At 46.5% G+C, this 8,168-nt stretch overlaps 1 pseudogene; it reads left to right on the top strand.

The window, feature by feature from the left end:
- Window positions 1-368: 368 nt before the first annotated feature.
- On the top strand, window positions 369-889 carry LOC102754317 (annotated as a pseudogene).
- Window positions 890-8,168: the final 7,279 nt, after the last annotated feature.

Below are 8,168 nucleotides of genomic sequence, written 5' to 3'. Positions count from 1 at the left end.
GTCACCCGGGACCCGGGCTTCCCTTGCAGCCCTGGCTTTGTCTGGAAGGTTGTCCGGAAGTACGTCTGGTCTAATTAGCATATTATGATTTTATTATTACAGATAGCTCTTAAAAATGTGAATGTATTGCTAATCTGAGGAATGTTAATTACTTACTTGTCAACCAAAAAGGTCAAAGTTTCTAAGAATTAAGAATTCTAATTAAATTGGAAAGAAATGATATGGTTTTGGTAATCTAGCATTGAAAATAGGTGGCTCTAAAGTTGGTTATTTCTGGTTCTCAGCTGGTCTGCCTTAGACCCCCTAAGCGTCAGCTCTAGTCCTCCATGCGGCCCCATTTCCTCTCCAACAAGATGAAAGAAACTATCATGAACCAAGAGAAACTTGCCAAACTGCAGGCACAGTGCGCATGGGTGGGAAAGGAACTGCTCATAGAAAGAAGGGGGTTCGCAGAACAGCTACAGCAGACGGTAAGCAACTTCAGTTCTCCTTAAAGAAGTCAGGGGTAAACAGTATCTCTGGTATTAAAGAGGCAAATATGCTCACAAACCAAGGAACAGGGATCCACTTTAACAACCCTAAAGCTGAGGCATCGCTGGCAGTGAACACTGTCACCATGACAGGCCGTGCTGAGACAGGGCAGCCGACAGCAGTGCTGCCCCGCGTCGTAAACCAACCCGGCAGGCAGTCTGACGGCTAAGGGGACTGGCTGAAGCTCTGCCCAGGCTGTGGGTGGGGAGGATGATGATGATGAAGTTGCAGATCTCGTGGAGGATTTGATGAGGCTTCCAAGAATGAAGCAAACTGAATTGAGTCAACTTTTGAAGAAGAGAAACTTGAAGAAGTTTCTGGGAGCTGCTATTTTATATTATGACTGCTTTTTCAAATTTTATTTATGGATCTGATAATATTTTTTAGCCCAACGCCACTCTTTTCAGTTTTTGCTTATACATAAACCATTCTTTGCAGCTAATTAAGCTGAAGAATCTTGGGAATAAAGTTTGAAACAGGCTTTGCCTAGTACAGTTTTATTTTTTATGTCATTGACACTGATTTGTACACAGAAAGCAGTTGTTTGTAGAAAGCTAATCACGGCATGTAATATGACATAATCTTTGATGAAATTTTATTTAAGACTTAACAGGATCATGTAAAAAAATAAAGTTAGTTATTTCTGAATGAGTTAAGAAAAATAATCTGAAGGGGATTAGGAAAATTGTAGAAGGTCTGCACAAGTTGAAAAAAATTATATGGTGGAAAGAAGCAAAAAGAAACATATAGATAATCTGAATAATCCTATTTCATAAACCCTAATATGCAAATCGACCGAATGGTGGAACAACTGGAGGAATGACCAATTGCTATGATGCGCACTGACCACCAGGGGGGTCAGCTCATGTGTTGAGCATCTGCCCCCTGAGAGGGAGGCAACTGGCGGTGATTGGGGGGTGGGGCCGGCCAGCGGGCAGCACCAGCCACCAGCCAAGGCAGATGCCAGCAGGGGCCCCCCAATTGCTCTGCCTGCTGGTTGCCCCACAGATGGCGCTGATCGCCAGCCAGGCCTAGGGACCCTACCCTATATATTGGGAACAGTCTCTTAGATTTAAAAATAAAACCTGGCAAGGCTACTCTAACACTGAAAAAACAGGATGATGCAGCGATGACATGCATGGCCTCTGGCTTGCACATTCTGTGGTCAGCCCTGATTCTGACACTTATAACTGCGTAAGGAAATTATAGATATACTGAGTAATAAATCTAGTTAGATAAATGAATCTAAAGTAAACTAATACAGAATTTGTTTGGTCCTTTTTCAGTCTGTTAAAAGGGAAAAAGTTTTTTTTTGTATTTGCCTAGGAAGCAAAAGTTCTATAAATTATTAAAATGGTTATATATTATGTTATATTAATCAGGTACTTGGTGACTTTTTTTAAAAAAAAGCCATCTCCTTAATTGTGGGAACTGAAGTTCTGCTAGCTTATGTCTGTGTTTAATACCCTTTTACTGTCACTTTGAATGAAAAGATAATTTAATACTCTTTCTTCTTTATAATCCTATATAATAAAAGTCTAATATGCAAATTGTTCGACCAGGAGTTTGATGGGAAGTTCGACTACTTGCTATGACATGCACTGACCACCAGGGGGTAGCGCGGCACTGGCAGCAGGTGGCAGTGGAGGTGCTGCTGGCCCCCGTGGGCCCTGATGAGAGTGGGGCCACAGCAGGATGGTGGAGCAGGTGAGTGGGCAGCGCCAAGCCAAGGCGGGTTCAAGCGGGGGCCGATTGCCCTGCTGATCACTCCACAGACAGTAGCCAGAGGCCGGCAGGCCCTGATCGCCTGATCAGGACCGGGCCCCAGGCTGGGACGGGAAACTGAGGGTGGGTGGTGGCGACCAACCTTCTGCAGTGCCTGGGCGGGGGGCTGCAACCTCTTGCTGGCTATTTGGGGGCAGAGGTGACAGGGATGGAGGTGTGGTGAGAATGTGAGGTGTCCACCAAACTCACTCTCACTCCCCCTGCTACCCTCTCCCGGGATGCCAGGGCTGTGTGCCAGGGAAGCCCCCACACTCAGGTGCCGGGCATCCATGAGGAGCCCACCTCACACTCACCGCAGGGACTGGTTGGGCTGCCCATGGGTTCACACAGGAGCCAGTCTGCAAGGACAACTGGGAGAGAACGCAATGCCCACCTGGCTTTCGTGTGACGCTGCTGGGTGGCCTAGAGGCCCATGCTGCACCCCAGCCCATGGTGTCTGGCCGCGCTCACCACATCTCTGCATGGGGACTCGGGCACCATGACTCAGGTGGAGGGGGCCCAGGTGCTGCCCAGGGCCCAGAGGTCAGCTGGGACCTGTCCTTCCACACCAGACACTCGTGCTTTGATCACCAGCCAGGCCTCGGAACCACACCTGTGCATGTATTTCGTGCACCGGACCTCTAGTAATATATAATCTTTTGGTCAAATATGGTTGACAACCTTCCCAGGTTTGAATTTTCAGAAACTCTTTTTTGACCTAGAATTGGCTTTAGGTCATGCCAATAGGTCCTAGAATGCCTTGAGGATTTGCTTTCTCTCCTTCTGAAGGTAAATTTTTTATATATATTTAACATATTTTATTGATTTTTACAGAGGAAGGGAGAGGGACAGACAGTTAGGAAATCAATGATAGAGAAACATTGACCAGCTGCCTCTTGCACGCCCCCTATTGGGGATTGAGCCCACAACTAAGGTACATGCCCTTGACTGGAATCGAACGTGGAACCCTTCTTCAGTCCGCGGGCTGATGCTCTATCCACTGAGCCAAACTGGTTAGGGTGAAAATTTTATATTTAAGGTATATGGGAAGCTCTGTCAAATAAAGAAATAATAACTATATTCCATTTGTATATGCATATTATCAAAATGGATGTTCTGAAGATTATATAAAAATCTCCAGGAGTCCATAAATTAGGATATACTTTCATTTATAACTCTGTTATTATGGAATACTGTGTTTTGCAGAAAGGACAGGATTTTATGTCAATTGCATTATAATCAAATCCATAACCATGTCATTTTAAATTTTTTCTTTTTATTTAGAAACGGTCTCTGTTTTGTTATAATGCATTTGCAAAAATTTATATCTTCTGAGAGATCCATAGAAAGGACTCTGACGTTTTAAATTACATACCTCTGAGAATAGATTGTTCAGGTCAACCCCTTTAAACTGGATGGAAATTATTAGAACTCTATAGAGTATCTGGATTTATAGAAGTATTGGTAAGAAAAATCAGGAGAAACAAAAATTGATTATGGGACTTAATGAACTAAAAATACTTATAGTTTTTGTAAGTTATTGTTGTTAAAAGTATTGCTGACTTTTAATCTTACTATTTTTCAGACATAAGGAAAACCCAAGTTGCTTTTCTTAAAGGAACTTGGTAAATTATACTTTCGTAAGCAATGTTGAGGCATTTAGATTTTTCTCCCTACCTGATCCCTCTGGAATTTGGAAACTCTTAATGAGTGAGTATTATTTTTCTCACAGTAATATAGTCATTTGCATAAATCAAGCAGGAATCTAATTTCTTCCTAACAAGAATCTAATTTCTTCATAAAGCCAGTTTCCAAATGTGGTTTTATTAACCAAGACTTGGACTGGAATGTCATGTCTGAGAGAGACTTGCTAGGACTCTGGATGTCTCCAGAAAGCTCTGAGGAAAAGATGGACTTTGAAGGGACGAGCCCTTGGGAAAATAGCCTGGTACCTTGCTTGGTCACGTAGTTCATGCCAGCCTTTCCAGGTAAGGAATGAAGATTGCTTTCCTGAAAGATGGCAAAGAGAAACCTCAAGACACCTTTGGGGACCTCAAAGTCTTGAGGACATGGAGCAAAACATACAGATATTCCAGGTAACCATGGCTTTGGCTTCTCTGTCCTGAGGGACCAACTGCTCACTAGAGCTCAATCTAAAAATTACTTATAAATGAATAAATTCCTGCAAAGCAAATTTGAGAAAGCCTGTGCAATCAATTTGCTCAATTGCTACCCTTGGGTTTCTGCTAAACAAAAACCAAACTTGATGCAATCTCTTTGAAAAGGAGGGTAATCTTAGGGAGAAAACTTGTGCTTCAATTGAAACCACAATGTCCAATTGTGGGTATTGGACTCCAGTACAATGAACTGTCTTCAGTTTTGTTTTTAAGGCTGTGGCTATGTAGGCCTTGCAGGCCACAGCCCTGATGACATCACCAGAAATGTTCTCTATCGACATTCCATCAAATTGTCACTGTGCATTTCATTCCAGTGGAAGCCCTCTCTCTGAAAATCTTCTCCACTGATTTAAGATTTACTGTATGCACTAACCTTTGTGTTTCGTTTGCTTCTGTTTTCACAGAATGCATGCGTATATTTACCTGATTGCTTGCTCAAACAGCACAGACCCCACTGTAGAAGCCCTCCACATCACTGGGTCCTAAAAGTAAGACTCAGCAGCTTAGACTGATGATTGAGTCAATGAAGCATGGAGGGTCTGTTGGCTCCACTTAAAACTGCTTTCCCCTTTCTGGCTCCCTCCTTTCTTTGTCAGACAGGGGGCACTTCAGGACTCTCATCAGCAAGAAGCAGCTATAGAAGAGACCCAACGCCCCTTTTCCCTGAAAGGATTCAGAGCCAAAAATCCATAAAGGGAAATTAAAATAGTCCAGGAATAATAGAAATTGGTAGCAAGACACTTTCCATATAAAACTAATCTATATATATAAAAGCCTAAGCAACCGTTAGGACCAAATGACCAGAACGACCAGTTGACCAGTTGCTATGATGCGCACTGACCATCAGGGGCCAGACGCTCAACACAGGAACTGCCCCCAGGTGGTCAGTGCGCTCCCACAGCCAATCTCCCACAGCCAGCTGGCGGCATCGGCAGCCAGCGTGTGTTCCTTCCGCACCTGGCCCACAATTGTCACCTTGGGCCCTGGGCTGGGATGAGGAACCAGAGGTGGGTGGCAGCAGATCCCTTTCCCAGTGGGGCCAAAGGCCGGCTCCCTCCTTGGGACTGGCAGCCAACCTCCCGCTCCCCATCCCTCCCTCTGGTGGGCAGGCCCTGATCATGCCCACCGTCCCTCCCCTTGTCCCTCCTCCTGGCCAGCAGGCCCCAATCAGCCTGGCTCTGATCGGCCCTGATCACTGGCCAGGCCAGGGACCCACTGTGCATGAATTCGTGCACTGGGCCTCTAGTCTCATATATACAAGATGATGAAATTGACAGGAGGGGAAATGATCGGGGGAAGGGCACACATAAGAACAGGACCACAGTTTTTGATGATTGTTCACCTTACTAACTATGGATAGGAGGCTTCCCTACAGACCCTGGGAAACTGGAGGATGTGCTGCAAGGAGAAAGACAGAGCTGTAGAAAGATAAGAGACACTTTGGGACCCAGATCGGTCCATTGCTCAGAAAAGAAAATACAGCCTAAGTTTCAACCTATGATCCAGGAGATCACGGTTCCATTCCCGGCCAGGGCATATGTCCAGGTTGCAGTCTCTTTGTGGGCCTGATCCCCAGTGTAGGGTATGCGGGAGGCAGCCGATCAAAGATTCTCTCTCATCATTGATATTTCTCTCTCTCCCTCTCCCTTCTTCTCTGAAATCAATAAAAATATATATTTTTTTTAAAAAAAAAGAAGAAAATTTTGAGAATAGACAAAGGAGAGGAGACACTTTGATTTGGTTGCTGTGCCTGGACCCTGAGCCCCTCGGGGGCGTTTGCCTCAGGAATGCTGACCATTCTCCAGTCCCAGGAGTGGGTGGGGCTGTTTTTAACGCCACTGAAAATTAACTACCTTGTTATCGGACTTCAAGATCCTGGAAGGACACACAGGGACCAGGACCCTGCAGCCCCTATCTCCCCTTCCCTCTGCACGCAGCCTTTCTTCCTTATCCCTCTGTAATCAGCCGGCTAGGAGGAGGAATCAGAGCGGATTTGCATGGATGGCCTGCTGCTCTGCCATACCGCCGGCAGTATCGGAATAAATGCTCCTACATCATTCAACCCTGTCTCTGCTTAATTGGTTCAAGTAGTGACAGGCAGCCCGGACCCATTTGTTGTCCAGTTTCAAGATTGTGGACCTGGGAGCTGTGCTGGCGTTCCCTGGGCAATGGCCCGTGTGGGGTGTCCAGCTTCTTTATCGACCTAAGAGGGGCAGCTGTGGTCTCCCCGGGTGAGGTGAGCAGCACCCTCCGCCTCTGGGGAGGTTTCCGTGCAGGGCATGCCCTCTGGAGCGTAAGAAAGCTCATCCCCGCGGCCCCTCGCCTTCAGGAAAACATCTCCGTGGGGTTAGCATGTCTTTAACCCTCTTCTGACCCCGGAGCAATAATACCACACAAAAAGGAGCCTGTGTTCAATCCACCCAGGCAGCCATCTCCAGCCAGACATTTTGAGCAACTTTGTACTTTTTGCCCTTATTTTTAGAGTCCTGTCTATTTGTGGCAAGTGATACTGGTTCCCCCAATGCTGTAATGGTATAAAGTTTCCACTTTAATGCATTTATTTGACGTAAGAAAGTAAAGCGACGTAATTTAGGAAATCTATGAAAGAAATCATAGTTGTACAACAGTAGTTGAGGTTGATTCAAACTATTTAAACCCAAATTCTCTAATATGAGCTATAAGGCTGTCAAGGAAGGGAGAGGAACACAGCCAGCCTTCAAGGACCTTATGGTCTCATCCAGAGTTGCTCAGTCCGGGCGCTATGAGGTCTGAGGCTGGCTCATTCTGAGGGCTATTCTCTGCCTTGCAGGACATTGAGCAGCACCCCTGGCCTCTAGCCACCCAATGCCAGGAGCACCCCAGACACCTTCAGAACCCCCTTTGAGAATCGCTGGTCTGAGCTCAGGGTGGGACCCAGGGGGCCTTGGACACCCTCTCTGGCTATCAACCTGCAGAGGAACAGGACGTGGGGGTCCCAGCTGAGAGGTCTGGCCTGGAAAAGGGAGGGCAGTGGCCCCAGGGGCCCGCCAGCATCTCCGCCTCAGAACTGCCGAGGCCACGAGCCCGGGCAGTAAGAAGCGGAGACTTAGAGTTATTTAGGATCCCTCCATGGTCCTGGGATTTCTATAGCTGAGCTCCCAGAGAAACTGCAGCTGCACCGTCAAACCTACCCTTGCTGTGTAGATGTGAGAGATGTTCGTCCAAAGTTCATTTGTGCTTGCTGAGCTGCATGTCAGAGGTGTGTGTGTGGGGGTGAGGGGCAAGGGGTGTTGGGGTTGGGGAGAAACTAGGGGAACAAAATAAAATAAAAACCTTCACAAAGCAGGAAGAAAAACAGGAATAAAATATAACACAAGCCCTAGACAGTTTAGCTCAGTGGATAGGGCGTCGGCCGACGGACTGTGGGGTCCCAGGTTCCATTCTGGTCAAGGGCACATACCTCGTTTGCAGGCTCAATTACTGGCCCCGGTTGGGGCATGTGTGGGAGGCAACCCATTGATGTGTCTCTCTCACATGGGTGTTTCTCTCTCTCTGTCCCCTTCCCTTCCACGCTCCCTAAAAATCAATGGATAAATATCCTCAGGTTAACATTAACAAACAAATATATATATGTATATGCTACAGGCCTGGTGCATGAAATTTGTGTGTGTGTGTGTGGGGGGGGGGGTCCCTCAGCGTGGCCTGTACCCTCTCCAA

The sequence above is a fragment of the Myotis davidii genome, unplaced genomic scaffold, assembly GCF_000327345.1.
Source record: "Myotis davidii unplaced genomic scaffold, ASM32734v1 scaffold75, whole genome shotgun sequence".
NCBI classification, from domain to species: Eukaryota; Metazoa; Chordata; class Mammalia; order Chiroptera; family Vespertilionidae; genus Myotis; species Myotis davidii.
The sequence above is the reverse complement of the archived record's forward strand: the minus strand, read 5'-3'. Positions and strand labels throughout refer to the sequence as shown.